The sequence below is a fragment of the Antechinus flavipes genome, chromosome 4, assembly GCF_016432865.1.
Source record: "Antechinus flavipes isolate AdamAnt ecotype Samford, QLD, Australia chromosome 4, AdamAnt_v2, whole genome shotgun sequence".
NCBI lineage: Eukaryota > Metazoa > Chordata > Mammalia > Dasyuromorphia > Dasyuridae > Antechinus > Antechinus flavipes.
Window position 1 is genome coordinate 302,188,133 of NC_067401.1, and position 17,241 is coordinate 302,205,373.

Genomic DNA, 17,241 nt, shown 5'->3' on the forward strand with positions numbered 1-17,241 from the left:
GCACTATGGGAGAAAACCCATAATCCCATTCTCTCAGAAGAGGCAGATAAAAGGCCAGCGATGAGGAATCTATGGCAGAATACATTTTTTCCTCTTGGCTGGCTGATCGCGCTGGACTCGAGAGGAACGACTCTGGTGCAGAGAACACTTTGACGGATTTCAGTGGAGCTACGCCAGAAGCCCTCTCTCCACGGCAAGTTGGTGGCTGGGCTCCCCAGAAGGAGATAAGAGAGACCTTCCATCTCTGTCTTGGTTGGAGGCGGAAGAAAGCAGAGGCAGAGGCTGAAGGACCAGACCTTTGGATTTGGCAACATTCGGAGAAAGCTCTTGGAACCAAGCAGAGAGATAGGCCTCTAAGCTAACCGGGCTATATTGGAGATAATAAAAGATTTGAACTTTTATCACCTGGCTGCGTTTTGAGAAGAAAAAGCTCACCACATTTTGGCGCCCGAACAGGGACCAATTCAGATCCATCTGAACTAGATCACAACAGGTAAATGTGAGCAAAAAAAAGTACCTTTATTCAATAATGATCATGTCATCTTCTTCAACAACATCGTCATAAGTGTCCATACCCTAAATTCCATCCTGGATGTCTTGCGCCTCTATTTCCTTCAGAAGAAGTGGACCCAATCTGTCATGTCCAGCAATATAGCTCTCTTTAAATGAACATGTCTTGTCCAGGTAACCTGCTCGTAGTGCCTTGGTGACACAGCTGTCAGTAATTTTATCCCATGACTTCTTCACCCAAGTCACTACTTCTTGCAGACAGGGATTCACAAAGTTTCCCCGCTGATTTCTTTCCATTCTATTTTCAATGTAGTCATTGACTTCCATGCACAAGTGGTCCTTGAATGGCTTGTTTATTGCAATATCAAGAGTCTGGAGATAAGCAGTCGTTCCTGCAGGAATCATTACTTGATCTATTCTTCTCTCTGCAAGGAAGTTCTTCATTTCTTTAGCGCAGTGAGTGCTGGCTGAGTTCTTCTTGTATCTTCCATCATGCCCCTTTTATCCTCCATCATGCCCCCTCACTCCCACTTACATACCGGGTTTTTATGTTGTCCTGCCTCAGTTCTCCTCCGCGGCACTGCTCTCAATGGCGCCAGCAAATCACTGGGGAAGAACAGGATGACACGCTCACTGCTGGCAGCTCTGATTGGATGCAGCTCAGATCGCGGCGTGCGTTTCACCCGGGGGGAGAGGGGAAGGGGCATACAGAGGGTACCGTAATGTAGCGTGTAGCACAGGGGATCCCCTTCACTACAGTACCAATCTCAATAGGGCTTATTTTCGGGGGAGGGCTTATTTTAGAGGAATATTACACAGTAAGGGGAGGGCTTATTTTCTTATTATTGGGGAAACATGGTACAAACAGGGCTGCCACAAATATTTTGGCACATACATGTCCCTTTCCCTTCTTTAGTATCTCTTTGGGGTATAAGTCCAGTAGAAACACTGCTGGATCAAAGGGTATGCACAGTTTGATAACTTTTTGAGCGTAGTTCCAAATTGCTTTCCAGAATGGCTGGATGTGTTCACAATTCTACCAACAATGCATCAGTGTCCCTGTTTTCCCACATCCCCTCCAACATTCCGCAATATCTTTCCCTGTCATTCTAGCCAATCTGACAGGTGTGTAGTGGTATCTCAGAGTTGTCTTAATTTGCATTTCTCTGATTAATAATGATTTGGAGCATATTTTCATATGTGTATAAATAGTTTCAATTTCTTCATCTGAGAATTGTCTGTTCATATCCTTTGACCATTTATCAATTGGAGAATGTTGTTATGTATTTTGAATCCTTCCTCCCCCCCCCTTTTTTTTTGTTTCTTATTCAGTGTAATTTTTCAATATAAAAAAATAAATAATTAAAAAATTAGTCTTTGATGTTTACCTTATATTTCTCTTGGATTGTGTATTTCAAAGTTTCTATTAAGTTCAAGTCTTTTGCAATAAAAGCCTTGCAGTCTGGCAATTCATTGAATTTCCACTTATTTTTTTGTTATTGTTATCATTATTGTTCAGGATTATGCTTCCGTTTACTGGGTATGATATTTTTGGCTATAACACCTTGTTCTTTTGCTCTTCAATATAGAATATTCCAAGACCTACAGTCTTTTACTGTAACCACTGCTGTATCTTATGTAATTCTAATTGTGGTTCTTTTTATTTCCTTGTGGCTTACAATATTTTCTTCTTGACCTTGGGATTTTGGAATGTGGCTTTGATGTTTCAGCAATAACTTCATAGCCATCATAGGATAACTTTCAGGTTGTGATCAGTCAATTTTTTTTCTATTTCTAATTTTCCTTCTTGTTCTAACACTTCAGGACAATTTGCTTTAATTATTTCTTTTATTAGTGTATCGAGATTCTTTTTTGTTTTGTTTTGTTTTATTATACTTTTTTAGGTAGTCTGATTATTCTTATGTTTTCACTTCTTGATCTATTCTCCAGATCAGTTGGGTTTTTTTTTTTTATGACATATTGCATTTTCTCTTCTATTTTTTCATTCTTTATATTTTGTTTTATTATTTCTTGGTCTCGTATAACTTTGCTGGATTTCCCTTATCCAATTTTAGTTTTCAAGCAGTCATTCTCTTCCTTAAGATTCTTCTCCTTTTCTAGTTTACTGAATTTCTTTTCATAATCTTTTTGTTTTTCTTGAATTGCTCTTCTCCTTCTCCTCCTCCTCCTGCTGTTCCTCCTCCTCTTCTTTTTTCTCTTCTCAACCTCTCTCTCTTAATTTTCAAAGTCTTTTTAAGTTGTTCTGTGTATTCCTTTTGGCCTGTGACTTTTTATAACACTATTCCTTGGGATAGGAGAGGATTTTTTTATTTGTTTGTTTCGTTTTGCTTTGCTTTTTTTGCTTCAGTATCTTCCTCTGGTGTTTTCTATTCCCATTGTAATTTTCTATAGTTGAGTTTTTTCTCCTTTGCCTGCTCAATTTTTAAAAATTTATTTTTAAAGCCTTTGTACAAACAAAACTAATGCAAACAGAATTAGAAGGGAAGCAACAAAGTGGGAAAACATTTTTACAGTTAAAGGTTCTGATAAAGGCCTCATCTTCAAAATATATAGAGAATTGACTCTAATTTATAAGAAATCAAGCCATTCTCCAATTGATAAATAGTCAAAGGACATGAACAGACAATTTTCAGATGATGAAATTGAAACTATTTCCACTCATATGAAAGAGTGTTCCAAATCACTATTGATCAGAGAAATGCAAATTAAGACAACTCTGAGATACCACTACATACCTGTCAGATTGCTAAGATGACAGGAAAAAATAATGATGAATGTTGGAGGGGATGCAGGAAAACTGGGACAGTGATGCATTGTTGGTGGAACTGTGAACAAATCCAACCATTCTGGAGAACAATCTGGAATTATGCCCAAAAAATTATCAAACTGTGCATACCCTTTGATCCGGCAGTGTTACTTCTGGGCTTATACCCTAAAGAGTATAAAGAAGGGAAAGGGACCTGTATGTGCCCAAATGTTTGTGGCAGCCCTGTTTGTAGTAGCAAGAAGCTGGAAAATGAATGGATGCCCATTAATTGGAGAATGGTTGAGTAAATTGTGGTATATGAACATTATGGAATATTATTGTTCTGTAAGAAATGACCAGCAGGATGAATACAGAGATGCTTGGAGAGACTTACATGAACTGAAGCTAAGTGAAATGAGCAGAACCAGGAGATCATTATATACTTCAACAACAACACTTTTTGAGGATGTATTCTGATGGAAGTGGATTTCTTCAACAAAGAGAAGATCTAACTCAGTTTCAATTGACCAATCTTGGACAGAAGCAGCTATATCCAAAGAAAGAACACTGGGAAATGAGTGTAAACTGTTTCCATTTTTGTTTTTCTTCCCAGGCTATTTTTACCTTCTGAATCCAATTCTTCCTGTGCAACAAGGAAACTGTTTGGTTCTGCACACATATATTATATTTAGGATATACTATAACATATTTAACATGTATAAAAAATTAAATTATCTAATTTCCCCACCACCAACACCAAAAAAATATTTTTTTTTAGCAGATTGTTAGTATAATCACCTGTAGTGCTGGTGCATACAGGAGATATTGCCTCAGGCCTAGTTCTAATGTTTAAGGAATTATTTTCTTCAGTGAGTCTTTGTACCTCTTTTTTCCATTTGTCTTATTCTTATTCTTAAAGAATTCTGTCTATTTTACTTTTTCCTTTATTTCTTCCCTCCTCCAAGTTATACATACACATTAGTATCTATATCTATATCTATCTAGCTATACATACATGTTATATCTATCTATACATACATGCTATATATATATATATATATGCATATATATGTATATAAGCAAATACCTTAATGTGTGCATACATACCCAATATGCATTAAGGACAGCTAGATGGCACAGTGGAATAACATTGGTACTGAAGTCAGGAAGATATCTTTTCGAGTTCAGTTCTGGCTCCACTCCAGTTACCTCAGCCAAAAAAACCAAATGAAGTCATGAAGAATAAAGTTGGACAAAACTAGAAAACAATCTAGCTGAATACATACATATATATATATGTGTGTGTGTGTGTGTGTGTGTGTGTGTGTGTGTGTGTGTGTTAACTGATGAGGTTAGTGGCAGGTTTGGGGTTCAGAGAACCAAATGAAGAGGTTTTGGCTCCCCTAAATTCCCCTAGGATTCGGTACAGGGTAGGGAGTTATGAGAATCCCCTTCTAGTGGTGCAGAGGTCTTTTGTAAAGGAAGTTGTGAACCCAAAATGCTAGACTGGTAAAAGAGTTTATAATTGGCATTGAGAAGTCAGCCTTTGCTATACCTGAATAGAAAGATTGTATTTCTTGGTGGCAAGGTTCTAACAGAAGGATATAAAGTTTCTAGCAGAGGAATCCTAACAGAGAGTTATAAAGTCTTGTTAGGGAAATAAGTGAGAAAGATAAAGAGAAGGTAAAGCTGAAAGAGAATATCATTTCAGCAGGCAGAGGGTTGCTGCTATGCCAGGAAGAGAGATTCCTTGGCATATTAGGTCCTTTGTAAGGACTGAGCCCCAAGTTGGCTTATTTTATAATTGAGGCCTTGTTTACGAGCTGGGGTTTGCTCTTGATGGAGGCTAGTGCAGCTTGAGCTGAAATTAGAATAGAAAATCTTAGAATTGAATGAGTATCTCTAGGCTGATTTTTAATTCAATGGGAAGCTTAATAAGTAATGAGTGTTATCAATGGGCGCGGTGTCTGTCTCTCAGGATAACAGAATGAAGCTGTTTATCCTGTTTCCCTTTTGCAGGGTCTTTTACAGAGGGAGGGTTCAAGGAGAATCTCTTCTTCAAGGAACTTCCCAAGTGATTCACCTCACCCAGAAGTCAGAGAGAGAGAGAAAGAGAAAGAGTTTAGGGGCTCTCCTCATCATTATCACTTCCTACTCCTGGACAGTGATATTTTCTTAATGCTACAATGGCATTAACCTTTCATACTGCCATAGTACATTGCTCATTCATACTTAATTTGTAGCACACAAAAAAATTCCAGTTTTTTTTTTTTTTTGGGGGGGAGGGTATACAATTTTGAGTACAAAAAAAATCTGAATGTATGTTTGTGTGTGTGTGAATGTTTGTAATGATTTTAGATTATTACTTCAATAGATAATTTCTAATGCAAAAATGGTTGATTTTCTCTCAGGAAACTAATTTAGTTTTATACACCTACAAGATTTACAGGATATTGATTTTACTTCCCTTTATAGCTGAAGAACAGGTTTTGTCATTTACTAACATTGTTCCAAATTATACTTGTCCTTTAAACTCAATTTTTGTGATTTTTCAGGCAGGAAAATGAACCAACCAGACATTTTATTGCTTGGTAATAACTAAATTTTATATCTAATACTCTGATCCTATGTCAACTGTCTTATAATGAATTGCTGTATTGGCAATAAGCTGTGTCAGAAAAACTGAGACTGCAAATGTCTTTTACTGAACTTGACACCATATGTTTTTGTGATTTTTTCATACTTTTCCTTGCTTTCTACAAAGAATGTTTTGAATCAGCAGAAACTATTCCCTACTGACTTACAGCTACCAAAAAATATCATTTGGCTGCTAAAGGATGAGTCCAACATTATCTCAGCTTTGCCTTGGGGAAAGGAATTGTGAATGAATAATGATTTTTCTCTCAACATAAAAAGCAACCTAATGGTCACAAATTCATAAAGAATGACTTTTCAGATTATTCTAAAAATGTGTAGGATATACTAGTTATTATACAAAGAAAGGTCTGGCAATTAATTAATCCCTGGGGCAATACGGTCACAACTAGTGACACTAGTCGCAACAAGAGGTTCTGTCTTCCCAGTTTGTAGCTACTTTTAGGAAGCAGATAAAAGCAGAGAAAACCTTGGATTCTATACCACTAAAATGTAAAGGTCTGATGTCGGATTTCATTTCTTTCATCTGAAGAAAGCTAAACCCTGTTCACAAGTGAGATGGAGGCCAAGATTTAACTTCAAGCCTTTTGACTTGTGTTGTCTTGTCCTGAAGAAACTACATTCTATGTCTCATTAAGTATTAAAATTTTCATAATTAGTGACAAAAAATTGAATAATATAAGTTAATATGAATTAAATGTTAAACACTAGACAACTTAAAACCAATTTTCATTTATAAAGGGTAAGCAAAGCATGTAAAACTATAGTGAAATTTATCTTTAGAAAGGAGGTTTATAAGAGACAGGACTTGGAGTCAAGATGACCTGCATTCAAATCTGGTTTCAGAAACTAACCAGTGATGTAACTCTGAGAAAGTCATTTAACCTTTTTTCCCTTATAAAGACATTTAACCTCTTTTCACTACATTGAGTTCACCTAACATATCAGAGATATTCTTTTCTCTCTCGAAATCACAAAAATACCCATGGAGGAGAATGCAGGTATTAGACAACACAAAGTCCTGATCTCTTCAACTGCTCCCTCCTGAAATACATAGTGTTTGATTACTCTGAATTTATTTGTATCTATTCTCTTTATATTTATCTATTCACTTATTCTTTCCTCCCCAACACCTTTAGCATATAAACTCCTTGAGAATGCAGACTGTTTTATTATTTGATTTGATTTATTATTTGATGTTTTAATTTTGATTATTTCCATCTCCAGGACCTAGTAAAGTATTTGGAATATAGTAAGTACTTAATAAATACCTTTTGATTAATTATATTTCTCATTGTAAATTATTTAATCAGATTTTTAATAAAAATCAATTTCATTAAATTTTGTAGGATAAACTAATTTTTTTCCCCCTCTGCTTTGTTACTCATTATTTGAGATTTTAGACTTGTAGAACTGGGAGACCCAAACCTTGGAATACAATAAGACAAACATTCTAAAGGCGTTTCCTTATCTTTGATACATTTCTGACATTTAAAAAAAGTTAAACCTAGGATTTCATTGATTTAGGAATTTCCTCATTTCCTTATGAGAATATTCCTCAACCAATGCAGTTCTATCCTTACTCTGTATTTATAAACTTTATCACTGAGAGATGAAGAGTTTTGTTCAGTGTTAGAGAAGGGAAATGAACTCAGCTCTTCCTGACTCTGAGGCCTTTTATGCCTTGTAAAATTTAAGGGATCAAACCCCGGGAAAATGTGAAGTACTATATGCAAAACAATAGTTTATAAAACACAAATAAAATAGTCCCGGGCCTCAAGGAACTTATATTGTACTTGGTAGTAATCTTTCCTTTCTTTTTCTCCCCTTTCTGTACATTTTTGATAATAGGGAGAATTTTTCTCTTCTCAGCAAAGATTCATTTTTTTCAAATCAAGAAATGTTTGTAAAGTGCTATGTGCCAAGCACTCTAATAAGTACAGGTAATATAAATACAAACAGAAATAAAGGCAGTCCCTGTCCTCAAGCAACTTACATTCTAATACGGGACAATAACACATAAAAACAGAATGGAGGAAAATCAGGAAATGGTAGAGAATGTCCAGAAAATCGGGAATGAAATCTGGATAACAATAATGTTATAGATTAAAAACACTGAGGCAAAGAGAGGGTAAGTGATTTGCTTAGGTTCACAATATTAGGAAATCTCTAAGATTGGATCTGAACTCATCTTTCTGATTCCGGGAAGTGCTTTGTCCACTGCTATCTAAAATTGACTCAGTTTTCTTGATTTCCATATAATACAGTTGGTTTACCTTAAGTTTACTGTCTGATAAAACCCACTATGGACCAGTTGGTGCATATTTCTAGAGAGGTTTACACAACAAAACTTTTAAAATGTTTCTATATTAATTTAAAAATTAAAATTAAAAAATTAATTAAATGTATTTTGACTCATCATAGAAACATGTAGTATTTCAAGAATTATGGTCAAAATATTTTTATTCTGAATAACATTTTAGCCTTACTAAGATGCACAAGCAGAACAATTCTTTGTCTCTTAGTCCATGAATCTGAAAATTGCTGCAGCTCTGAACAGTTTTATGATCCATCACATTTAGTTACATTAATCATAGCACTTCAAAAAGCATTAAACAAAGAAAAGAATGCAGCTTGATTGACATGAACAGATGTGACACAGGGCCATAGTTAACCATTAGCTTAAGAACCTAGAAAAAAATACCACCTGAAGCTTTATAAGGTTCACTAAGCAAAGAATCTGTTGCTAACAACAAAAATACAATTTGAAGCTTCCTGAGTATGAGAACAGAAATATAGTATACATAAAAGTGTCATGTAGATTTCTTCACTCATTTATAATGATTATTTATTTAATTTTCCACTATGTATGAGCAGAAAATGACCATCTGGTTTGTGAAAGCTAATGTTTCCCAATTCATTAAGAAACTCATTTGAAGTTGCAAGAAAATAGGTAAAATGTTCCAACAAAAATAAATTACATTGTCCATAATTATACATGCACATATTTCAAGAGAACTTGATTTCCACAATTTATTTCATAATTGTATATTTAAAAAAAATCTTAAGTGAAATTTGCAATTTTTATAGGTTCTTTTTAAAATGATACTGCATTCATTGGGAACATTTTGATGTGCTACATAGGAAAAATAAGATTTGAAATGGCATGCTCTAATCCTTACTAGAAGTCTTATCATATGATATAACAAATTCATTGTATAGAAGAAAGAGTCCTAGACTAGGAGATCAGAGATTATAGTTTTAACTAGCCATGTGACTTTGGATAAATTGATTAAACTCTACTAGTCTTGGTTTCCTCTTCTATAAAATCAAAGGGCATAAGACAAATGGCTTTTAGGATTTTCCTATCTCTAAAATATATGACGCTAGCTCTCTATTCTTTGGAATTTTATTATATCTTTATTGTTTTTTAACCTAAAGGAAAAGAAAGTTAAAAATATTTTTCAAGAATTAAAAACCAAATAAAACCCCATCATTCCTGAATTAAAATAGTTGCATTGGTGCATTTACCTTAGCAGAAATGAAAGATGACAGTTTAAAAAAAGTTAATTAAAGAAATGATTATCCTTCTGCCAGTCTATAAATCAATGGTCTCCTAAAGTTTTTTTTTTTAATAAATAGAATTACTTAATACTGTGTACTCTTCTAAACAGTGAAAAAGAGTTTAATGAAGCATTATATTTAAAATATTTTATCTATTATCCTTTACTTTTACTTCATCTGTATAGCTTTGACAAAGAGAAAAGTCTACAATAATCATGATACTGCTAAATGGTTCAGTAAATAGAGTAATGAGCCTGGAGTGAGGAAGACCTGAATTTAAATCTAGTATTAGATACTTACTAGCTATGTGATGCTGGGCATGTCACTTAGTCTCCTGTTGAATTAATATTGTATTAGAAATGTTAGTTTTGGCAATAAGAGAAGAAAAAGAAATTAAAGGAATTAGAATAGGTTAGGAAGAAACCAAATTATTACTCTTTGCAGATGATATGATGATACTTAGAGAATTTGAGAGAATCAACTAAAAAACTATTAAAAACAACTTACAACTTTAGCAAATTTGCTAGATACAAAATAAATCCACATAAATCATGAGCATTTTTATATATTACCAATAAAGTCCAGCAGCAAGAGATACAAAGAGAAATTCCATTTAAAATAACTGTAGATAATATAAAATCAAAGCTTGATTTATTGTCTCAATATATTTTTCACTTAACATTTAATTTTTTTTTTAATTAAAGCTTTTTATTTTCAATATATATACATGGATACAAGCCCTGTGTTCTAATTTTTTCCTTTCCTTCCCCCATCTCCCTCAGTTGGCAAGTGATCCAATATATGTTAAACATGTATAATTTCTCTATACCTATTTCTACAAGTATTATGCTGCGCAAGAAAAATCAGAACAAAAAGGAAAAAAATAAGAAAACAAAATGCAAGCAAACAACAACAAAAAGAATGAAAATACTATGTTGTGGTCCACATTCAGTTTCCATTGTCCTCTTTATGAGTACAGATGGTTTTCTTCATTATAAGACCATGGAAACTGGTCTGAATCACCTCATTGTTGACAAGAGCCATATCCATCAGAACTGATCATCATATGATCTTCTTGTTGCCATGTATAATGATCTCCTGGTTCTGCTCACTTCATTCAGCATTAGTTCATGTAAGTCTCTTCAGGCCTCTCTGAAATCATCCTGCTGATCATTTCTTATAGAATAAAAATATTCCATAACATTCATATACCACAATTTATTCAGCCATTCTCCAAACTTTTGAAGCTCACAAAGTTACAATCATCTTTAATATCCTTCACCTAGAAGGGGAAAAGAATAGACATTACAGAAACTGAAATAACAACTGAGTCATTCACTCATGGCCTACATGGCTCTTGTCACTAGATAAAGGTCCGAGACCTTTCCTGCCACCAAAAGTTTAATTATTGCCTCCTCGTTTGAACACAGCTAAGACAGGGATAGCCTTCACTTTATTTATTTATTTATTTATTTATTGCCTTTGGAATATATTCCAGTTTCATTCTTTATCACAGGGCTAAGAAACCACAATCAAACTTTTGCCCATGCTCCAAATTTGGAGCAGGTAACTTCCATTATACATCATGTCCTTCTGAGAATAGTCTGTTCACTGTGGGTATTGCATAAGTCAAATATGCTGTGCATGCTTACTTACACCTATTACAAGCAAAAAATTACTGAGATAGCTGCTTTTCCCCAAAGTCTCATGGTCACAAATCTTAACTCTATTTCCATTTTCGTGTTTTCTTCATTATCAACTGGCAGCTTGAGATCCTATTACCCTTCTTACCTAGTACCCTGCACTACAGACACTTAATCTTAAGAGGAGAAGAATATTGGGAAGTTCTTGAATGAATGATTATTCTCTAAGTCTATATATTATGGGAAAGTCTACATTAAAATAAGCCAATTTTAATAAAGAGCATTGTAAGCCATAAAGAAATATGTAAATGTAAGTGGGAAGAGTAATTAATTTGGTGAATCTCTACAATCAACTTGATAAGATTAATGGCTATAGACTTTATTTAAAAGGTTACCTCTCTTGGAGGTAGAATTGTGCTTTAGCCCTTTATTGAGAAAGCAGAGAGAACTATTCTGATTGGTTTCCAGTGAATGATGCTACTTCCAAATGATTAGTTGATTGAAGTTTAGGAACTATCCATATCCCTTCTTGCCTTTTTTTGTTTCCTAAACTTTCTCTCTCCTGGACTTCTTTCTTTTGAACTTCCAAACCTAAGTGTAGCAAGGGAAAGGGAAAGGAATAACCATTTATGTAGTGTCCATTACATGTCAGGCACTGAACTAAGCAGTTTATGAATTTTTTCTCATTTGATTTCCCTACAAAAGGAGAACAATTTGGAAATATGCTCCAAAAGCATATTTCTTTGGTGGTTTGACACAGCAATACAACTGCTATGTATTCCAAAAATATCAAAGAAAGCAAAAAAAGGATCTCATATAATGACTCAGTCAGATGATCTGAAGCCTTTAGTAACCACTTTTGATGGCTTCTCTCTGACATATAGCTCCTTTTTTTTTTTTTTTCCTCAAGGTTAGGGTTAGGAGAGACCCCAGAACTTCAAAGAATGCTTGGTAAACTCACCAAGTCAGTGGAATAGGCAATTAAGTCTTTCAAAGTTCCCAGGTCAATAATCTCAGAATAAGGCCAAAAGGATTGAAAAGTACAGTAATATTTAACCCTGGGCAGTCACATTCATTTGTGAATGCCCTAGCGTTACTCTGTACTTTTCATTGCCAGTCTCTCCTAATTCCCCAGGCCTCATAGAATCCTCTGGCTACTGACCTTTGCAGTGTCAACTAACTTTAACCCGACTTGCCTCCTCTGAGGCCTTCAGAGGTCTCTGGCTATGATTTCTTGAATCATAGTTTAATAACTGAAAGCGCACTCAAGAACAGCCATTTGCAAACTCAAAATCTTTATTATACTTGCTCACATAAGGTCCTGCCCTATTAACTCCCAAGGGAACACCAAGTCTGCAAGAAACCCACGCGTTCACTATCAAGCTCCTTATTTCTCTTGGCTATCCATCCACTTGGTTCAGCTACCCCAGGATAAAGAGAGCAACTTCCTGCTGCAGTGGGCTTAAGAAGGGTCTGTGAGGTCACACACATAGCCAATCAAAGAAGGAGATGTCTCCCATTACAAAGCTATCTTGATATGACCAGAGTCATGCCCATGGGGCATCCTTTTGTCCACAGAAATTACTTCCAGGCTGCTCAAGACTTCCAGCTTCTTACTTCCAGTTTGCACTGTGCTGACTCATTGTAAAAAAGACCCTTACAAGGATGGTCATACAAGAATGTCTGTAAAGGAAAAAAGAACTTAATGTTATTATTTTAAATATAGTTACTTGATGACTAAAGACCTAAAATGATGTGAAGCTTTAGCTCTTTTTGCATAAAGTGTATAGGATGAAAAATATATCTAATTTCACATTTAAATGTGTAGAAAATATTTAATCCACATATATCTGAATTCTAAGTATTAAAACTAAATTTTTTGCAAAATGGCTGCTTAACTGATTTCACTACTATTTGAATTGCTCCCTTATTGGATATAATCACATTATACAAGATATTTTTCACAAAATCCTTGACTTTAATAGGTTTTTCCCTCTATTTTTTTTTTAAAGAAAAGAGGAAAAAATTAATACATTCCATTGATGACAAAATCTATCAAAGAGTATCCCTGCATTCACTGACCCAAGAAAGTTTTAAGAGTTTTGTTCTTCATTTTAAGGACATGCTTTTAGGAATTATGTTTTAATTAATCATTTTAATTTAAAAGGTGGCTGGGTGAATAATGAAAAGATTGATCCATTTAGCAATTTTGTGGCTTCATGAAGACAATAGAAAAGTGAGCAGATTTCTCAATAGATACATTGATATCTTCCCCCTACCATTCCAATTTAGTTGATAGCTAAAAAAAAAACAAAACAAACAAACAAACAAAAAAAAAAAACTCCTTTGTATGAATGTAACTCTCATATAGACTTGAAACAAATTTTCCAGATAGAAACAGCTAATGAGTTTGGCTTTTTTTTTCCTTAATTTACTTATCAGGTAAATTGAAGTTTGTGATGACCGCGTATTTAAAATCAGCTAGAGTCAGGAATTCAGGTTAAGGGAAAAATCTTCAATCTTTATTCTCAGTAGAAGTGAAGAAGGATTGCGATAGCAATGTGGACAGCTATGACAGGAAACCAGCTAGCAGAGGGGGATCGGAGGTGAAGGGTGGTCACAATAGCAATGCGAGCAGCTGTGACAAGACGCCAGCCAGCAGTTTCTCTTTTTGCTTCCTTTTCCACTCCCCTGCCTCCACCCACCAAAATTGTCATTTCCTATATAACACATCAGGGCTTGTACAAAGAGTGGGCGGGGGCCATTCTTTCTCCAAGTATATATATATTAATAGAGTATGGTCCAATTACTATTTAGCCTCACGTGCTTGGGACCTCAATGCATCAACTCAAGCTTCAGCCCATTACAGAAGTTGTTTCAAGTTTATGGAATTATCTGTGGCTCACACCTAATACAGGTTTTAATTACACATACAGAAAGAGAGAGAGAGAGAGAGAGAGAGAGAGAGAGAGAGAGAGAGAGAGAGATTTCAATTGTGTTTAACTCTCTGTGACCTATTATGGGTTTTTCTGCCAAAAATTCAGGGGTCACTTGCAATTTTTTTTTCCAATTAATTTTACAGATGAGGCAATTTAAGCAAACAGGATTATGTGATTTACCTAGAGTCACATAGCTAGCAAGTGTCTGAAGCCATATTTAAAACTGTGAAAGGACTCTTTCTGTCTCCAGGGCTGGCACTCTATACCTTATGCCACCTAGCTTCCCCTCTACACAGATACATATACTCCTATCAAGATAGGTATGCCTAGAATGAAATCACAAATCTTCCCTATAAGTCATCATCCTAAGAGAAATTTTCAGAATAATTCATCTAGCTCTACAAATGTTTATAAAATGTTCTACAAAATAATATGCCAAATAAGTTTATTTCATAAGATAAAAGGTGACCCATGTACCAAAGGACTTCCCTCATATAAGGAACACCTGCACAGAATTCAGAAAAAGCCCAGATTCCTCCTACAGGAAGTTTAACTCAGAAAGAAATGAGTCATATTTTTCCCTCATTTTCCAAAACCTTAGGCCCTAATCTAAGACTAGATATCTAAGGAAAGTCACTAAAATTTATCTATTCATTTCTCTCATCTCCTCACAAAGATTTAATAAGATCTTTACTAGAAAAGGTATTAAATATACAAAATAAATATCAGATTTAGAACAGGGATTTATTTTTTTCTATAATGAAATGCTTAAAATGCGGAAAATGTATAAGTATGCACTAAACTCTCAAAACATAAAATAATAGCTCATCTCCTTTTTTAATTTTTTATTTTTTTAAGCAAAAGCCCTCTCAGGAATTGTTACAGGAATTGTTGTTAAATATATTTAACCTCAAACTTCTATCAACTCATGAACCAGGTGACTTGGCCAGTCATGAATTGCTCTTCATTACTTTTTGGGTACAAAATAATCTTGTTCGCAGTGGTTTTTCTTTTCCTTTAAGAAAGGGTATAACTACAGGAAGTATTTTCTGATGGGCAGAAGTTAACAACTTAGGAATTCCCAACCCAATCATCTTCCATGTAATACTAGTCAAAGGGAATTTTAAAATAACCAGAAGTTGTCAGAATACATTGTTCCAGAAAGAGGGGCAAATGTGACATACCATCTCCACAGATGGATTCTTATTATGCATCTAGAAATAGATATTGTGACATTTCAGGAAATAGTTTGGATTTATTTTAAATGGAACAATGATAGCTATTATGAACTTTTTAAAGCTAAACTGTGAATACACATTCTATTATGATGCTTTATTGCTAATTTAAAAATTAAAACAGTGGATAGAGTACCAGCCCTGAAGTCAGGAGGACCTGAGTTCAAATCTTACCTCAGACACTTAACACTGCCTAGTTGTGTGAACCTGGGCAAGTCACTTAGCCCCAATTACCTCAGGAAAAGAATTTCAAATAAAATTAAGTATATGGCAGAAACTAGGCATTGACCACCACCTACCACATCTATAGCAAGATAAGGTCAAAATGGGTTCATGATTTAAACATAAATGGTGGTACTTTTAGCAAATTAGAAGAACAATCTACCTCACAGATTTGTGGAGAAAGAAGAAATTTATGTGGAGAAAGAAAAACTACAGAACATTATGAAATGCAAAATGAATAATTTTGATTACATTAAATTAAAGGATTTTTGTACAAAGAAAATCAATGCAGCCAAGATTAGAAGACAAGCAAAAAACTGGGATTAATATTTTTATATCCAAGGGCTTTATAAAGGCTTTATTTCTAAAACATATAGAGAATTGACTCAAATTTATAAGAATACAAGCCATTCTCCAATTGATAAAAGGTCAAAGGATATGAACAATTTTAGATAAAGAAATTAAAGCCATTTTTAGTCATATGAAAAAATGCTCTAAATTACTATTAATTAGAGAAATGCAAATAGACAACTCTGAAGTACTACTACAAACATCTCAGATTGATTAAATAACAGGAAATGATAATGATAAATATTGGAGGGAATGTGGGAAAACTGGAACACCACTATATTGTTGATAGGGTTGTGAACTGATCCAAATATATTTGGAAGCAACTTAGAATTATGCCCAGAGGGCTATCAAACTGTGCATACCCTTTGATTCAGCAATATCTCTATTGGCTCTGTATCCCAAAGAGAGCATAAAAAAGGGAAAAAGACCCACATGTGCAAAAATGTTTGTCAGCCCTTTTTATAATAGCAAGAAATTGGAAACTGAGTTGATGTCCAATAGGTGGGAAATGACTAAATAAGTTATAGTATATGAATATAATGGAATATTATTGTTCTATAAGAAAAGATCTATAGGATGATTTCAGAAAGGGCTATAAGAAATTTGCATGACTGATTGATGCTAAGTGAAGTGAGTAGAATTTAAAAAAATACTGTATATAGCAACAAAAGGTTATGTCAACTCCGACAGACTTGGCTATTTTTAACGATGAGGTGATTCAAGCCAATTTCAATAGAGTTATGATGGAAAGAGCCATCTGCATCTAGAGAGAGATCTATGGAGACTGCATGTGCATCAAAATATGGCACTTTTATTTTTTTGTTATCACTAGGTATATTTTCCCCATGTTTTCTCTTTTAATCTGATTTTTCTTGTGCAGCATGATAAATGTAGAAATATGTTTAGAAGAATTGCATGTTTAACCTATATTAGATTACTTGCTGTCTGGGGGAAAGGGGTAAGTGAGGGAGAGAGAAAAATTTGGAACACAAGGTTTTGCAAGGGTGAATGCTGAAAATTATCTTTGGAGACATTTTTAAAATAAAAAGCTTTTAAAAATTAAAACAATTTAGAAATTAAAAAGACCTTTAAGAATTTTTAAAATTGTAGTTTTAGCAATATGTTAGATACTGTACAGATTGGAAGGGAGAGGTTGCTTATTTCAGATGCAGTTTTACTAATGGTAAGGGGCAGAAACAAAGACAATTGTGAGAGAAATACTGAAAAAAATCATTCTTTTGAGACAAAAGGCATCTATTTTGGGTTAAGGATACACTCTTTCTTTTTCTTTTTCTTTTTAAATAACTTTTTATTGACAGAACCCATGCCAGGGTATTTTTTTACAATATTATCCC